Consider the following 17,638-nt stretch of genomic DNA (forward strand, 5'->3'; position numbering starts at 1 on the left):
CAACCTCCTCCCACTACTTCTCTAGGACCTGGCACGAAATCCTCCTCACATACACAGACCAAGGGCGTAATTAACCCAACAACTCACTACATTAAGGACCTTCAAAACACCCACCTCCCCCCACTTATTTGGCACTAGATAGGAATATCCCCTCACAGAACTTGTTAGAAAATTAGAAACGCAAAAAAAAATATCTAATATTGATAATAACTTGTGATATTCTTGTAGACTTATTATGTTTTCTTTATATTCTTCTTTAATCCTTGTTTTATCAATCAATTATAAAATAAAAACATGAAGATAAACGACACCAAATCTAGGCACTCAGCTAGGGCTAAAATCCCTCTATAGGGACAACCCAATCAAACTCTTCCACTAGTAAATCAAATTGAAATAGACCAATACCTTAGACCCAAAAGACCTTCCTTCTCCACCAAGTCAACCTTCTAAGATGATTCAACAAACTTCAGTAGTTTCTTCTTGTCCAACAACTTCAACCTAGCAACAATCCAAAATTTCGACCCCCAGCTTCCAAAATTTTAGCCCTACTACAAATCTGAAATTTTGGCCTCCCCAATAGCTCAAATTGTCTTCAAGCTTCCTCACTAGGGTTTTTCTCTTTCTTCCTGTAATATTCCAATTAGCCATGGCTCTATAATATTCCTAATTAGCCATGGCTAATTGGAATATTCGATTTTGTTCAATTTTTGCCTTCTATAGTTATTTGTAAATAAAAAAAGTGAGGAAGGGGGACATAACTCACTTTTAGAATAAAAAGTCACTTCCTAGTAGCACAACGTTGTGACTTAAAGGGGAGCCAAAGGGGGACGCAGAAATGGAGCCCACGCAGACACATGGAGGAACTGCATAGGAAGGAAAAAAACACGTGGCAAGAGGGGAATCACGCAGGAGGAGGTGAGCCTTGGGATTGAGAGAGGCAAGGGCTATAAAAGAGAGAGGAACCCCCTCATTTGGATCATCCAGTTATGAGCATTTGTGACAGTCATCTCGACTTAGAGCACGCTAGCTGTTTAGCTAGTCTGCAGCACTGTTTAGTGCATTGAGTGTCTCCGTTCGGAGATCTCACCCTTAGCCCCGGGGGACTTCGAGTGCTTGCTCGGGCAAGGTATTTCCATTGGCATTACAACAGTAGATACATCAGCATTTCAGCAGCAGTTTATCAACAATTTTGGAGGACCGCACAACACTGAGAGAGGGACGTAGCTCTGGAGGACTGCGCAACGCTAAGAGAGGGACGCAGTTCTGGTTTTGTGCTAAGAGGTTGAGCAGGGGATCAGCCCTTGCAGCTGGAGAGTTTTTGGCAGGGGTTTCAGGCATATTTCTGGAGGGTTGCATTCAGTGGTAGCACAGAGCACTGAGAGACTACGCAGAACCCCAAGGGGGTGATTTTCGGGGGTCGGCCATTCCAAGAGAGCTTTCTGGGTTTTTCTAGGTTTCTTGAGTAGAGTCTGATTCTAGAGTTTTAGCCTTTTCTGAGGAGGGGAGCAGCCCCAAATCCTCATTTGATTTCTAGCAACAACAACCTCATAACAGTTTCCCAACAGCGTGGACACAGATCAGAGAGGGGCCATTCCTTCGGTATTCTGAGTGTATTTCTTCACTTGCCTAGTGCAAGTAGAGGTGCCATCTTCCTGATCACCTCCTATACTCATTTTAATACTCAGTATAATAAAATTTCTTAGCATTCTCTCTGCATTTCTTGTGTATCTACTTATGGTTTATTTGATATATATCGTATCACTGTTATTTTCATCTCTTTGAGCATTCTTGGTTATTATACCACTTCTGTGTTTTTATTATACCCTTAGATAGAGTCTGGAAAGGGCCAGGTAGCCTCCGGATCTCGTCCTCTTTTTAGAGGCGACATATCTGGTAAATGCCCTCCCAGTCCATCTCTGGTTGGAGTTTGTTTGTGTTTGGGGTATATTCCTGATAAGGGATATTACAGTGGTATCAGAGCATAGATCTGGCTCAGCCTGTTGAGCTAGCAATCTATGACACTGAGAGAAAAACCCTATATCTGTTACAGAGGTCGGAGATACAGAGACTCTGGGCGTAGGTTGGAGAACACTTATGGAGAGGGAGACTGTGTTCCGGTAGTAGACGCAGAACAGGAGGTCCCTGTAGTGGACGCAGAGCAGAGGGAGCCTGTGGTGGATGCAGAGCAGGGGGCTCCGATGGCAGATGATGATGGGAAGAAATGTGCAGATATGCTCCTCAAATCAGTGCAAGATCTGTCGAGGTAGATTGAGGCGATGGGGCAGAGATTCACAACAGTAGAGGCCAGATAGCGTGAGAGCCCACGGTTTTTCCAGGTTGGTGAGGGATCGGGTGCATCCCACCATTTGCCAGAGCAGCGTGATACTGTGCAGGAGGTGGCCTCACATGCCCCTACACGCTCTACCATGCCCACTTTCTTAGGAGCAGACACAGGGGCCGTAGCCCAGCAGGAGGCAGAGCCCAGACAGATGGGCGATTATTTTGCAGAGTACCAGGCCTATGGGCAGGAGTTCAGGGAAGCCCTCTCATTTAGAGATTTTGTTCAGCTCCAGCGAGATAGCAGACCCTGCCGACCACAACAGAGGGTATCAGCATTACCATGATGGTGACACCCACCGTGCAGTGAGTAGATTCCACTTGCCTACGTTTGATGGTTCATCAAACAGTTCGGCAAAGTCTTGGGTGGAGAAGCTGGACATTTATTTCCAGCGTAACCAGATGTCAGAGACAGAGGCCATCAAGGTGGCAACATTGCATTTGGATGGTGAGGCCCAAGATTGGTGGTTTCATGGGATGGTTACACTCGGGCACTCTACAATGACGACATATGTTGAGTTTACCAGGAGATTGATGGAGCGATTTGACCGGAGGGATCCAGAGCAACATTTTGTTGAGTTGACGAGGCTCAAACAGACAGGGAGCCCAGATACCTACATTGCAGATTTCTTGAGGGTCTCAGTGATGGTGCCAGACCTATCCACGGCACGAAGGGTCTATATGTATGTTGAGGGGTTAGCAGAGCCACTTCGTGGTCTAGTCCGATCCACTAGACCATCCACACTCTAGGACGCTATCAGCAGGACCCAGACACCTTACCCCCAGAGACAGACTTTCCAGTCTAAGGGGAAGGACGTGAGGATTCCACCTCCAAAGGGGAATCCAAGACGAGTACAGCTTGATGATGATGCCAGGAGGGAGCTGAAGAAGAAGCAGTTGTGCTTCACATGTCAGGAGCCGTGGGCACCGGGACATAGATGTGCTGTTGGCAAAGCACATTTTATTGAGGTCTTCTCTGAGAGCAGTGGAGAAGAGGATGACGAGGATGATGGGGAGGCAGGAGATAGCCATGCCATACAGGGACCTTTACCACCTCCACCACCAGCAGCAAGAGGTGCATCATTTGCACCCACCGGAGGGGCCCTTGCAGCATTGCGAGGAGTTCCCAAGTATCTGACGCTACACGTACGAGGGACAGTGCGTGGGCAGCGGGTATCAGTTTCGGTCGACAGTGGGGTGATCCACAACTTCATCGATGCACAGATGGTTGAGCAGAGAGGTATACAGACAGAGAGCTTCGATGGGTTTTCAGTGTTAGTCCCAGGAGATCAAACCATGACGTGTGCTCGTTATGTTCCAGAGCTTTCAATGACGATGGGCACCTACACTTTGACTGACCACTTTTTCGTGGTCGATATTCCGGAAACCAACATGATATTGGGTGTTCAGTGGCTTATCACTCTAGGGAAGGTCACGACAGATTGGAAGACCCTAGATATGGAGTGGGATGATGAGAAGACAGGGAGGCATGAGAAGATACAGGGACAACATACATATCCACCTTAGATTGTTTCGGCTCATCGGATGGAAGTAGTCTTCCGAAAGGGAGCCATAGAGTAGGCAGTGGAGCTGCGTGCATCAGAAGTAGGGTCTACAAGGCAGACAATACATCCAGAGATACAGTCTATCCTTGATCGGTATACCATAGTGTTTGGGGAGATTCCACCAGGGCAGCCACCGAATCGGGGGTTTGAGCACACCATCGAGCTAGAGCAGGGCATACAGGCAGTGATCACCACCCCCTATACGCACCCCAAGGCCTATCGGGATGAGATTGAGAGGGCTATCCAGGAGTTGTTGGCTCTTGGGCACATTCGACCAAGCACGAGTCCTTTTGCTTCTTCTGTGGTGTTGGTGAAGAATAAAGACGGTACGTTGAGGATGTGCATTGACTACAGGGCCCTAAACAAGAAGACCCTGAAGAACAGATACCCCTTACCCAAGATCGATGAGTTGATGGACGAGTTGAGAGGGGCATGTTTCTTCTCAAAGATTGATTTGAGATCGAGGTACCATCAGATTCGCGTGAGGGAGTAGGACATTCCCAAGACCGCCTTCAGGTGTCACTATGGGCACTTTGAGTTCTTGGTGATGCCTTTTGGGCTAACCAACGCCCCAGCTACATTTCAGTCCTGCATGAATCACATCTTCCGTAGTCACTTGAGGAAGTTTGTGTTGGTATTCTTCGATGATATTCTCATTTACAGCAGGACTTGGGAGGAGCATCTCCAACACATTGAGATAGTATTGCGTATCTTACAGGAGCAGCAGTTCGATGCCAAACTCTCCAAGTGTGAGTTTTGGTTGACGTAGATGTTATATCTGGGACACATCATAGGGGTGGACAAAGTGAGGGTCCATGAGGAGAAGATCAGGGCCATCAGAGAATGGTCGGAGCCGAGAAACGTGACGGAACTTTGAGGATTCATTGGCATTCGTACTTACTATCGGAAGTTCGTCAAAGGTTTCTCACAGCTTGCTGCACCCCTGACAGATTTGACAAGGAAGGGGGCATTCAGTTGGTTGGACACAGCGCAGCGAGCCTTTGACAGGCTCAAGGAGGTTATGAGCAGCTGCCCAGTGCTTGCATTGCCAGATTTTACGCAGCCATTTGTTTTGGAGTGTGATGCGTTAGGAGAGGGGATTGGCACAGTATTGATGTAGGGAGGTCACCCTATAGCCTTTGAGAGTCGGAAGCTCCTTCCGCATGAGAGGTTGTATTCTATATACAACAAGGAGATGCTGGCCATCATGCATGCATTGGCTAAGTACCGGCAGCATTTGGTGGGTAACAGGTTCAGGGTGAGGACTGATCACAACAGCCTCAAGTTCTTTTTGGAGCAGAAGCAGCCACAGGGGAGGCAGCAGAAGTGGATCAGTAAGATCCAAGCATATGACTTTGACATTGAGTATGTCAAGGGTAAGAACAACGTGGTAGCAAATGCCCTTTCTTGTAGACCAGCCACGTTGTCTCTTATGAGCTTGGATACAAACTGGAGGGCTCGACTCTTAGTAGAGTACTCCAAGGATAGGTTTGCATGTGAGTTTCTGGATGGGCAGGTGGCTGATGACAGGTACAGGGTGTTCGATGAGATCATCTATTATAGGGACCTTATCTTCTTGACTGAGGGGTCTCAGCTCAAGAAGAAGATACTCCAGGCATCACATGATTCACCTTTGGCAGGACATCAGGGGTTTACCAAAACCTATAGGGCCATCAGAGAGAGGTTCTCATGGAAGGGCCTCAAGGAGGACGTACTCTAGCACATTCGGGAGTGCGATGTTTGCCAGAGGAACAAGGGAGAGATGAGCCATCTCGCGGGTTTATTGCAGTCTCTTCCCATTTCGGAGGGGAAATGGGAGAGTATTTCGATGGACTTCATCACAGGATTGCCCATGGTACAGGGATTGTATCTTTGTCGTCGTTGATCGACTGACAAAGTACGCACATTTTTTTGCCATATCTACACACTATACATTAGCGCAGGTGGCCGAGTTGTTCTTCAGGGAGATCTTCAAGCTACATGGTCTTCCTAAGACCATCGCCAGTGATAGGGACAACCATTTCATGGGTGGGTTTTGGCAGGAGCTTTTTCGGTTGGTGGGGACGGAGTTGACACTGAGTACCAGTTATCACCCACAGACGGATGGGCAGACAGAGATAGTTAACAAGTGGTTGGAGGGCTACTTGCGTAACTATGTCAGCGGGCAGCAGCGAGCATGGCTGAAGTGGCTGCATCTGGGGGAGTACTGCTACAATACTTCACATCACATGTCCATTGGTATGTCACCATTCTATGCCTTGTATGGGTATCATCCTTTATCTTTTGTTGACGTGATGTTTGGTGATAGCAGGGCTCCTAGAGCCAAGATTTGGATCCAAGAGAGTCAGGATATCCTCCGAGCTCTCAAGGACAACATGGCTACAGCACAGAATCAGCAGAAGCTGTATGCCGACAGGGGTCGGGTGAAGAGACAGTTCGAGGTAGGGGACATGGTCTACCTACGATTACAGCCATAGCGATAGTCGTCGCTAAAGCAGAAGGGGGCTGAGAAGCTCAAGCTCTGCTTTTATGGGCCATACAGGGTGATACGCAGGATTGGACAGGTTGCATATGAGTTGGAGCTGCCCCAAGGCAGTAAGATTCATAACATTTTTCATGTATCATGCCTGAAAAAGGCATTGGGGCAGTAGGTGATGGTGACAGATGAGCTACCACCCATGGATGATGAGGGGCATTTGGTATTGCAGCCGGAGGCTATCATTGATACCAGGGAGAGGCAGCTGCGGAGCAGGACGGTCCGGGAATTCTTGGTGAGGTGGAAGAATTTGCTGGATGAGGATGCCACTTGGGAGAATGAGAAGATCTTACAGCATCCATCACTTCAGTTGCTTGAGGACAAGCAACATTTTTCCGGGGGAGACTGTAATATTCCTAATTAGCCATGGCTAATGGAATATTCGATTTTGTTCAATTTTTTCCTTCTATAGTTATTTGTAAATAAAAAATGTGAGGAAGGGGGACATAACTCACTTCTAGAATAAAAAGTCACTTCCTAGTAGCACAACGTTGTGACTTAAAGGGAGCCAAGGGGGGGCCAAAGGGGGACGCAGAAATGGAGTCCACGTAGACACATGGAGGAACTGCGCAGGAAGGAAAAAAATACGTGGCAAAAGGGGAATCACGTAGGAGGAGGTGAGCTTTGGGATTGAGAGAGGCAAGGGCTATAAAAGAGAGAGGAACCCCCTCATTTGGATCATCCAGTTATGAGCATTTGTGATAGTCATCTCGACTTAGAGCACGCTGGCTATTTAGCTAGTCTGCAGTACTGTTTAGTGCACTGAGTATCTCTGTTCAAAGATCTCACCCTTAGCCCCGGGGGACTTCAAGTGCCTGCTCGGGCAAGGTATTTCCATTGGCATTTCAGCAATAGATACATCAGCATTTCAACAGCATTTTGGAGGACTATGCAACACTGAGAGAGGGATGAAGTTCTGGAGGACTGCGCAGCACTGAGAGAGGGACACAGTTCTAGAGGATTGCGCAGCACTGAGAGAGGGATGCAGTTCTGGTTTTGCGCTGAGAGGTTGAGCAAGGGATCAGCCCTTGCAGTTGGAGAGTTTTTGGTAGGGGTTTCAGGCATATTTCTGGAGGGTTGCATTCAATGGCAGCGCAGAGCATTGAGAGACTGCGCAGAACCCCAAGGGGGTGATTTCAGGGGGGTCGGCCATTCCAGGAGAGCTTTCTGGGTTTTTCTAGGTTTCTTGAGTAGAGTCCGATTCCAGAGTTTCAACCTTTTCTGAGGAGGGGAGCAGCCCCAAATCCTCATTTTTTTCTAGCAGCAGCAGCAGCATAGCAGTTTCCCAACAACTTGGACACAGATCAGAGAGGGTCCATTCCTTCGGTATTCTGAGTGTATTTCTTCACTTGCCTAGTGCAAGTAGAGGTGCCATCTTCCTGATCACCTCCTGTACTCTTTTATTACTCAGTATAATAAAATGGCTTAGCATTCTCTCTGCATTTCTTGTGTATCTACTTATGGTTTATTTGATATATATCGTATCAGTGTTATTTGTATCTCTTTGAGCATTCTCGCCTCTTATACCACTTGTGTGTTTTATTATACTCTTAGACAAAGTCTGGAAAGGGCCAGGTAGCCTCCGGATCTCGTCCTCTTTTTGGAGGCGACATATCTGGTAAATGCCCTCCCAGTCCATCTCTAGTTGGAGTTTGCTTGTGTTTGGTGTATATTCCTGATAAGGGATATTACACTTCCTTGAATTTCACACATTTTTTCTTTTCCAGCAATTGCAGATCAAACTTCCTAGAATGTGCTTCAAATGAGTTTGAGTTGTTTCCTTTATATAGTGCTTTATGCTTATTAATTAGGTTGACTTGTCCTGGTTGAGGCCGACTTGGTGGATATGCTCTATGAAGAGTCACAACACACATAGCCCTACAGATTAGATACCTGACCATGGTACTCTAATTGGGTGGGACTAAGGTGTACTCAAGCTTTAGCCACTTTTGGTACCATCAGGATTTTAAGATCTAACACCAACCTAGGGATCTAGGTGTGTATCCAAGGTCGGAGCTCCATGACCTACGCCACCCTCTCTACTTTGGGATCAAGACATCAACAAATAGGTCGTCGAAATGTCCTCCCAAGCATCTTGTTGCCACAAGATGCTTCATCTCTCCTTATCAACTAAATCAGATAAATATCCACCACTCCAAGCATGCTTCAAACGTTTAATCTTTTTATGAAGAGATCCTGCACAATCACAACCCCAATCAATGATAAACTTTCAAGTATATATACAAGTAAACACAAACTTGTGGGGTCCTCAATCATTTTGATGTTACTTATATCATCATCCATTTATCCAAATACAACTTGTCGAAAGCATTTTTCTTTCATTATGAAAATTCAAAGTTTGAAATCCTATTGCAACCACTGATATTATTTCTTCTAACTGTTAATTAGATTAGCATTTTATTGCTACGAAAACAATGAAATAAACACACTGATATTGTGGAAAATAATAGTGCTGGAAAATGAGAAATATGTTAGCACACACACATCAAAATTAACACAATTATCTTTTTGGACAAATGTCCCCTGCAAAACCCAATGCGGGAAATTTGGTACAACAACTAAGGGTTTTATATTATTCTGCAGCAGTGAAATTATCTGAGTATGGGTGTCGAATATTGGCCATCTTGTAGAGAAAATACTGGAAAAAATATTATGAGGGAAATTACCCTCACTCCAAGCAATCCCAACATTGTCTGAGCTCTGAAAGGCTATCCATCCAACTTGGCCTACACAGTCTCTGCGTCAACTTGATGTTGCCTTCCACACATGTTGCTTGAATCGAATGCCATTCTTGTTGTCATGCCTGTTGCTAACTAGGAAAACGCTTCTCCGACCCTTTGGAACCTCTGCCTGGCCTCTGGAACTGAGAATGTCTTTCTTTCTCAGCAAATCGAACTGCCCTATGAAGCCTCTGTGTTTCCTCTGCGCAACTTCCTTGAGAAATTTCAGCCTCTCTCTACAAATTCAGTCACCGGATTTCAAAATCTTCCTCCAGCGTCACTGTCTCTGCCCCTCTCTATTTCTGCTTCCCTACTGAAGCTCGAACTCTTCCAACATTATTGGCTCTCTGGAAAATCAAAATCTCCAAGGAAATCGAACTATTTTTGCTTCTCACAAGTGTGTTCTCCATCTACCCATCTACTTCTTCGTATAATCCTCTGTTGGACCTCTAACGACCAAGATTAAAACTTAATCAAGGGTCTAGATTAATTCCTTGTTAATCTGTGTTAGTTAATAGATGTTTCACACCTTATCTCAATTAGTTTGGATTAATTAACCCATTTTCTTAAGTTTAGACATAGGAAATAATGAAAAATAGGCTAATAGTATAATTGGGACACTTCTAGGTGGAATTTCCATAAACGATTTTTGGGTTATGGATAACTCGTGTGTTTTAACCTCTCCACAAAGTTTTGAGACTAGAACACCTATGATGCTACAAAAACTAACACTCCCTCTTAGTGAGGAAGGCGTTCTCTCTAGTGTTGCACACTCTGCCACAACACTTTGTCTTTGTACCACCCTCTATCATGTTGTTGATGTCTGGCGACTCCCCACCAATAACTGCGCAACCCTGATGCTACAGCTGTGTTGTTGTTGACACTTCCATACTGCTGCCAACCCTACATCTACATTGCAACTCCTTCTCAATTGTTCTTGTTCTTGTTTCAACTGCAACTACTGTAACAGAGAAGCATCCTAAACACTGATTCAATTGTGTTCAGTATGATGCAATTGTCTCCCGAATCTTGACTGCTACTAGCTACTTCACTGTGCACTAAATAATATGTGTTTCTAATAACTCTACACTATGCCACTCTGCACTGTTGCCAACACTGCATTGTGCTCCTCAACACCTGACTGCTACTAGTTTGCAATTGTTACTCTGGAATTTGACTACGACTCTAACATTGATTCATCCTTCCACTGAATATTGTGGGCCCTCGTAGCTAGGTAACGATCCATGAGGAGGACACCTCAATGAACCCTGCCCATGTCTGTGCTTCATTGGGACTATAGCTCTAGATCACCCCACCTCTCTCCTGGAGGTATAGATGCAAAAATCACAAAGTCTTCCTCAAACTTAGAGGACAACTTATCAATCTCAGCGGAAGTTGTTGCCTGATCCTACTTCTCCTACTTGTCCTTCTTACAGAGAGGACACTACATGTTGGAGTGGCAAAACTCACCACATCTGAAGCACTTGAGCTTTGACATTTCCTTCTTCTTATTCTTTTTCCCCTGCCCCTGACTGGGACCCTTAGATGCTAGGGCCACATTTTCTTCTTCCTTCTCACCCTTCACACCCTTGTTGCTACTTCCGTTGATGGTACTCTTTACTAGAGCCCACCTCAACGCCTCTTGTTGTAGACCGGACCACATCTTGTCCTATTTAGGCAATGTGTCTCTTCACATGATACTTTGGACAAACACCTGCCAATCATCTGAGACATTATTCAGTGCTAACCGTACAAGCTCTGTGGGTTGGGGTGCCTCCGCAAAAACTGATAGTTGATCCCAGACTTCTTGAATCCTGGTGAGGAAGCCATCTATGATTTCGCCCTGTTACATCCATATGCTCCTCAGCTTCTCCTAGAGAAACATCTTATGCTGCTTAGAAGAACTCTAAAATAGCTCAAAGAGAGCATCCCACATCTCCTTGGTCATACCTTTGACTGCCACATGTGATACTAAATGATCTCAGACTCCATCCAAAATCATCCACTTCGCCTTCGCCATTTCCTTTCTGTATTGCTTTAGTTGATCAACATCTTGGGGTATTGCTACTACATTCTCCACAAAAGCTTTCAGGCTATATTCATCTAGAAGGAAGGACATCATAGCCTTCTAGATGACATAGTTGGAGGCTCCCTCCAACATATCCTAATCTCGCCCTATTGTGGCCATCTCTAAATCTAGCCGAAAATCTCCCTCTTTCCCTTTGCTCGGTTGTTGGGTCTACTACACACACTCCCTTCTAGAGTGAGAAACTCTAATCATAGCTATTGCCAATCTACAATTGCAAAAATTTAGATCTCTAAAACTCAAGATCCCCTGAGAGAAATTTTCCCTCTGTGTGTGTTATTTCTCTTCCATCCAACTTTGGTTTTGTTACTACAAACTGCTGCAAGACCCTCTGCGCCCAAACAAGGAATTTGCTCAGTGAAAATTTGAGCTACCACTACTCCCTCTGCCTGTTGGAATCACTAGATCTGGCAAGCTGAAATTTTATGCCAATCTGCACTGAAAAATCGATCTTTCCAGCAATTTGAACTTCTTAGCTCAGGCTCTATGTAGCCTACATAAATTCGTCCTCCTGCTCCCTCTGAACAATGATTTTTTTCCTTCACTTCTGAGCTTCCTCATCTGATCAATCACATTTTGATATCATGTGAAAATTTTAAGTTTGAAATCTTATAGTAGCAACTAGTATTATTTCTTATATTTGTTAATTAAATTAGCAGTTTCTTGCTATGACAACAACGAAATAAACACATCGTAATCTTCACAAAAATATTGTGGAACATAATAACGTTGGAAACTGAGAAATATTCTAGCGCATACACATCAAAATTAACACAACTAATTTTATTTACAAATGTCCTTGAAAAAACCCAATGCAGGAAAACCAATGTAGCAGTTGAGGGTTTTATATTATTATGCAGCAGCGAAATTATTTGAATACAATCTCGATGTTGAATCCTGACTACCCTGCAGAGAAAATACTATAAAAAATATTCTAAGGGAAATTACCCTTACTCCGAACAATCCTGACATTGTCTAAGCTCTAAAAGGCTAGTCATCCAACTTGGCCTACATAGGCTTTGTGTCAACCTAATGTTGCCTGCCACACGTGCTTCTTGAATCAACTACCAATTTATCCATCCTTCCTATTGTCAACTAGGAAAACACTTCTCCGACCCTCTGGAACCTCTGCTTATCCTCTAGAACTGAAAACATCTTCCTTTCTAAGAAAATCGAAATACCCTCTGAAGCCTTTGTGTTGCCTTTGCACAAATTCCTAGAGAAATTTCGACCTCTCTCTACAAATGCACTCACTGGATCTGGAAACCTTCCTTCGGCTTCACTGTCTCTGCCCCTTTCTGTCTCTGCTTCCCTACTGAAGTTCTTACTCTTCTAATATTGTTGGCTCTTTGGGTAATCAAATTCTCTAAGGAAATCGAACTCTCACTGGTTCCCACAAGTGTGTTTTCCATCTACCCATCCACTTCTTCTTATAATCCTTTGTTGGACCTCCAACGACCAAAATTAAACTTAATCAAGAGCCCAAATTAATTCCCTATCGATCTGTGTGAGTTTCTAAATGATTCAAACCTTATCTCATTTAATTGTGATTAATTAACCCCTTCTCCTAATTTTAGACATAGGAAATAATTAAAAATAGTTAATAATCTAATTGAGACACTTCTAGGTGGAATTTCTAGAAAATATTTCTGGGTTATGGAGAAATCATGTGTTTTAGCCTCTCCACAAAGTTTCGAGACTAGAACCCCTTCGATGCTACAAAAACTAACATTCATTTCTTTAGTGCCACCAAATACAACCTCGGTACTTCTCAAGTCTTTTGTTTGCAAATCCATCAATATTCATTCATCGATTTCATTCTTTCTTCAAGGTATTTACTATGACTGTCATAATATGCCCTCCCTCTCAACTGGTGAGATGTACCTTTTCCTTTATCAAAGCTCCCTCTCAACTTAGGGAAAACAACATCAGGTATACTTCATTCTTTCTCATGTTATCAAGGTCATTTTTATCATCATTATTACTATAGCTTCCTTCATCGTGCTCATTATTATTATCATATTCAATTACGAACATCTTCAACATCTTGAAGATTATGTACCTGCAAAACTTTAATATCAAGTACAACCAAATAAAAATGAAGTCAACTATATCAAACTCATGGAAGCATTAAAAGATTCAAGCTTTTGACATCAAATACCTAAACCTAGTTAGGTTCATATTCAACAAGGGTTACATTTTACATACTATACTTCAATATATTGCTAGGGTTTTGTAATAAACCTTAGACTCCATTTTCGAGACATAAGCCTTAGATATCATCAACTCAATCAAAATATCAAACCAATCATAGTACTATATATCTAAGGTTCCAACAATATGTTTTTAGAAATACATGTCAAATTCTACTAGGGTTTTGTTATATACCTTAGATTTAATCAACAATCAAGATATCATACTCGCATATACATATCTAGGGTTTCATTATCTCATATCAACATCCATACCTACTAGGTAAACCCAAGACACAAACATCAATATATTGAAGTTAAAAATACAACAATTTTAATCAAATTAGGTTTTCGATCATGCAAAAGAATATACATCTAAGGTTTCATTCCCAAGATCTTACTTTAGTTATTACAAGGGTTTTTTGCTCATAAACCCTAATTCACCAAACCATAAAAATCTAGGGTTTCCTTATATAACCTTGACATTAACTATAAACCCTAAAGGATTAAGGTTTTACCATAACAATACCAAAACTCTAAACTTAAAAAGAATAGGATTTCATCATATGTTGTAGACAAACTGTAAGAAGACTATGGTTTCATAATCAAAATTACATACCCTTAGCATCAAGAGGCTAGGTTTTTACAGAGAACCCTAAAGGTTATGCTTTCACAAAAATGATTAAATGATAAGAAACATTATAACGAGGGTCGATCTAATGATTAATCACCCTAATAAGAATATTTATGATTCAAATCCTTATACATAAAGATATCAGTAATATAAAGCAAATTTCAAAATAGAATGATCATACATTTTCTATGAAAAAACCTTGTAACAAAACTTGCAATCTAAGACATACCTTGAGTTGTTCTTTAACAAACCTTTTAGGACATCAATTCTTGAAGGGATTCTTTTGCAACATAATTTCTTTCATGATTCAAGTCTTTCTTTTGAAGTTTTCCTCCATAACCTTTGTGTATTTTGAAAGCTTTCTTACCGTGGAAAATATAAAGAAAAAGGTTATGAGTATACAATACAAACAAATCTCAAGTGAGGAGGAAACCAAACATGAAAAATAAAACAAAGAACAATATACTTATCTTCTGGTAAAATGGTGAAGGCTTCCCTCTTAATCATGTATTTTTTAGGGATACCTACTTATGAAAACAAATTCAAAAATTTCTAACAAGACATATTATGAATTCTAAAAATCAAAACATTAAAGAAAACATTAAAAAACTTAAATAGTAGACTTAGAAGGATATGTAAGAGAAGCCTTAATAGTATACATATTTGACTTCAGATTCTTTAGTCTTCTTTTTCTTGGGTAGAGCTTCATCATAAACATTTTCATGTTCTCTTTCTCTCTTCTTATTTCTTGGATTCTCAGGACATTAACTTTTGTAGTGTCCCATCGTATGACAATTGTAGCATTCAATATTTGATAGATCAATCTTTTTCTTTTTTTAGACCTTTGAACTTCTTGTATGCTCCATTTTCCTTGTGATGAGTAGAGTAGGAATTTGAAGTGTTGTCTTCTTCATCCTCCCTATTACTTACTAATGAGATGCAGGCTTCTTCTTGACTGTATGAATTCCACATTTGTTCAAAGGTTAGAGTATCTTTCCAGCTGCTAATTCGTGATGCAAAAAAAGCTTCAAGATTTTGGTAGACATTTCTTGTGTAGAGTATATATTGGATATGTATGGGATTAGATTGTCCTTCATTCCATCTACTATCAGATTCAAGATGTCAATTTCCTTGTACTTTTCCTTTCTTGCATAATCTGTCAGTGTCTTAACTTTTCCTTGAAAAAAAATCTAAAACTTTATGCTTAACAAGAATAAGATCTATCCTCTTCTTTCATGCCCCATAGTTGGAGGCTCCTTCTAGCTTGTTTTATGTCTCATTGAGTGTCATAGTCTCTATAGATAGTAGGCTTCTCTTCTTATATGATCCTTTCATTAATGACCTCCTTAACCCTTCTTTCAATAGATCTTTAAACTCCCTTTTTCCTTTCCTTCTTTACCTTAGCTTTGATACCATGATAGAAAATAAAAAAGGCTAAAAGATTCTCCTATATTGATAATTACTTGTGATATTCTTGTAGTCTTATTATCTTCTCTTTATATTTTTCTTTAATCTTTGTTTCATCAAGCAATCATCAAATCAAAACATGAAGATTAACAACACCAGTTGTAGGCACTCATCTAGGGCTAAAACCGCTATGTAGGGGAAAACCCAGTCAAACTCTTCCACTAGTAAATCAAATTGAGATAGGCCAAGATATTCGACCCAAAAGACCTTCCTCCTTAACCAAAATTCAAAAAAATTTAGTAGTCTCTTCTTGTCGAAGAGCTTCAACCTAGCAACAATCCAGAATTTCAACCCCCAACTTCCAGAATTTTGGCCCTACTACAAATTTTAAATTTCAGCCTACCCAACTGCTTCAAAATTTTCGCATGTGTGAGTCAAAAGAGAGATAAAATGATCTTCAAACTTCCTTGCTATGATTTCCTCTTCTTTGCTAGGGTTTTTCTCATTCTTCCTTGAATTTCACACCTTTTTCCTTTTCCAGCAACTGCATATCAAACTTGTCCAGAATGTGCTTCAAATGAGGTCGAGTTGTTGCCTTTATGTAGTGGTTGTTGCCTCTTAATTAGGCCGATTTGGTGGAGGAGGCCTAGAAGACCTAATTTGTATAAAAATATTTTTCTTTCTTGGTATATGAAGCCCAAGAAGGGTCATTTACATGATGATAAAGACAAGGACTCTTGACATAAACCCTATAAGCCTACAATGGAGGATTTGACTTATTCACCATTAACCCAAGCATGAAACATATTCTTTAATAAGTCAATTTCTTTTGCAATAAAATTTGTTTTTCTTTCTTTCAAAAAAATACTTTACATTATGACACAAATACAATTATGAAGACCGACACTAGTTACATTTTTCAACAGAATTTAAGTTGGGGACAAAGCTGACCCGAGAATTCACCACTCAATGATAAACCAGTGGATGAGCTACATAGAGGTCGGATCCTTGACCTCATCTTTGCAACATCCTGCAACCTTTACCACCCAACCAAAATTTTCAGCCCCACGTCCATATTTATTGAGTCTCGGGTGGCTTCATATCACTTGCCCATGACATGTATTGTCCCATGCATTAACTTCAATCAGGTGGGTGAGGTTGTGGGCATAAGTTCCCCTCGTGACGCATGCACACCGCATCAGGGAAAAAATAAATAGACTAAAATGTATATGGTTTGTGTTAAATATGTTATCATTTCATTGATTAGATAGAAGTAACTATATAAAATTGCACTACATGTTTTGACAAACATAATATAAAACATGATGTTCAATCAATAACTTCAATCACAACATTCATTAAAATAAACAATTTAGATAACAAACGATTGAACAAATTCAAAAATAAAATTATTTATCTAAATATTTCTTTACAATTACAACAAAATCAAAGTTAAATTCCTTGTATCAATTGTCCTATTAATATTTCACGTTATTGTATTAGATTTTAATAATGATATTTCAGGTTATTGTTATTTTATTGTATTATATTTTTTTTAATTATAAATATATTCTGATTATATAATATTTTATTTTATTCAATTTATTTTTAATTTTTTAATTAAATAATTTAATAATCATATTCTAGTAGTTATTGTTATTGTTATTTTATTATATTTTTTAATTATAAGTATATTCTGATTATATAATATTTTATTTTATTCAATTTATTTTTAATTAAAATTATTTTATTTTATTTTATTTATTTTTTAATTAAATAATTAGTCTACCGAATTACTGGACAATGATTTATTCCAATAAATGTTTAATGTAATAATTTTCTACTTGGTAAATTTACACATAAACTTCAACCATGGCAAAGGCCAATAAGTAATACAAATTCATTTCTATTTATTGTCAACCCTGAATAACCATTTCAATTAAAGGAAACTACATAGGAAACTTCAACCATGACAAAGGCTATTTAAAAATGCAATTTTTTTTTTATTAAACAGAAGATTGATTTATATATATTTTTTCAAAATATAAATTCACTTTACTATGGTTAAATAAATATTAATCTCTTTTTACATTTTGATAAAAACATAAATTTCTTTATTTTAAATTTATTATTAAATGTA

Source organism: Pinus tabuliformis, chromosome 3_2, assembly GCF_031772625.1.
Source record: "Pinus tabuliformis cultivar Carrire ecotype Pingquan chromosome 3_2, CPIR1, whole genome shotgun sequence".
NCBI classification, from domain to species: Eukaryota; Viridiplantae; Streptophyta; class Pinopsida; order Pinales; family Pinaceae; genus Pinus; species Pinus tabuliformis.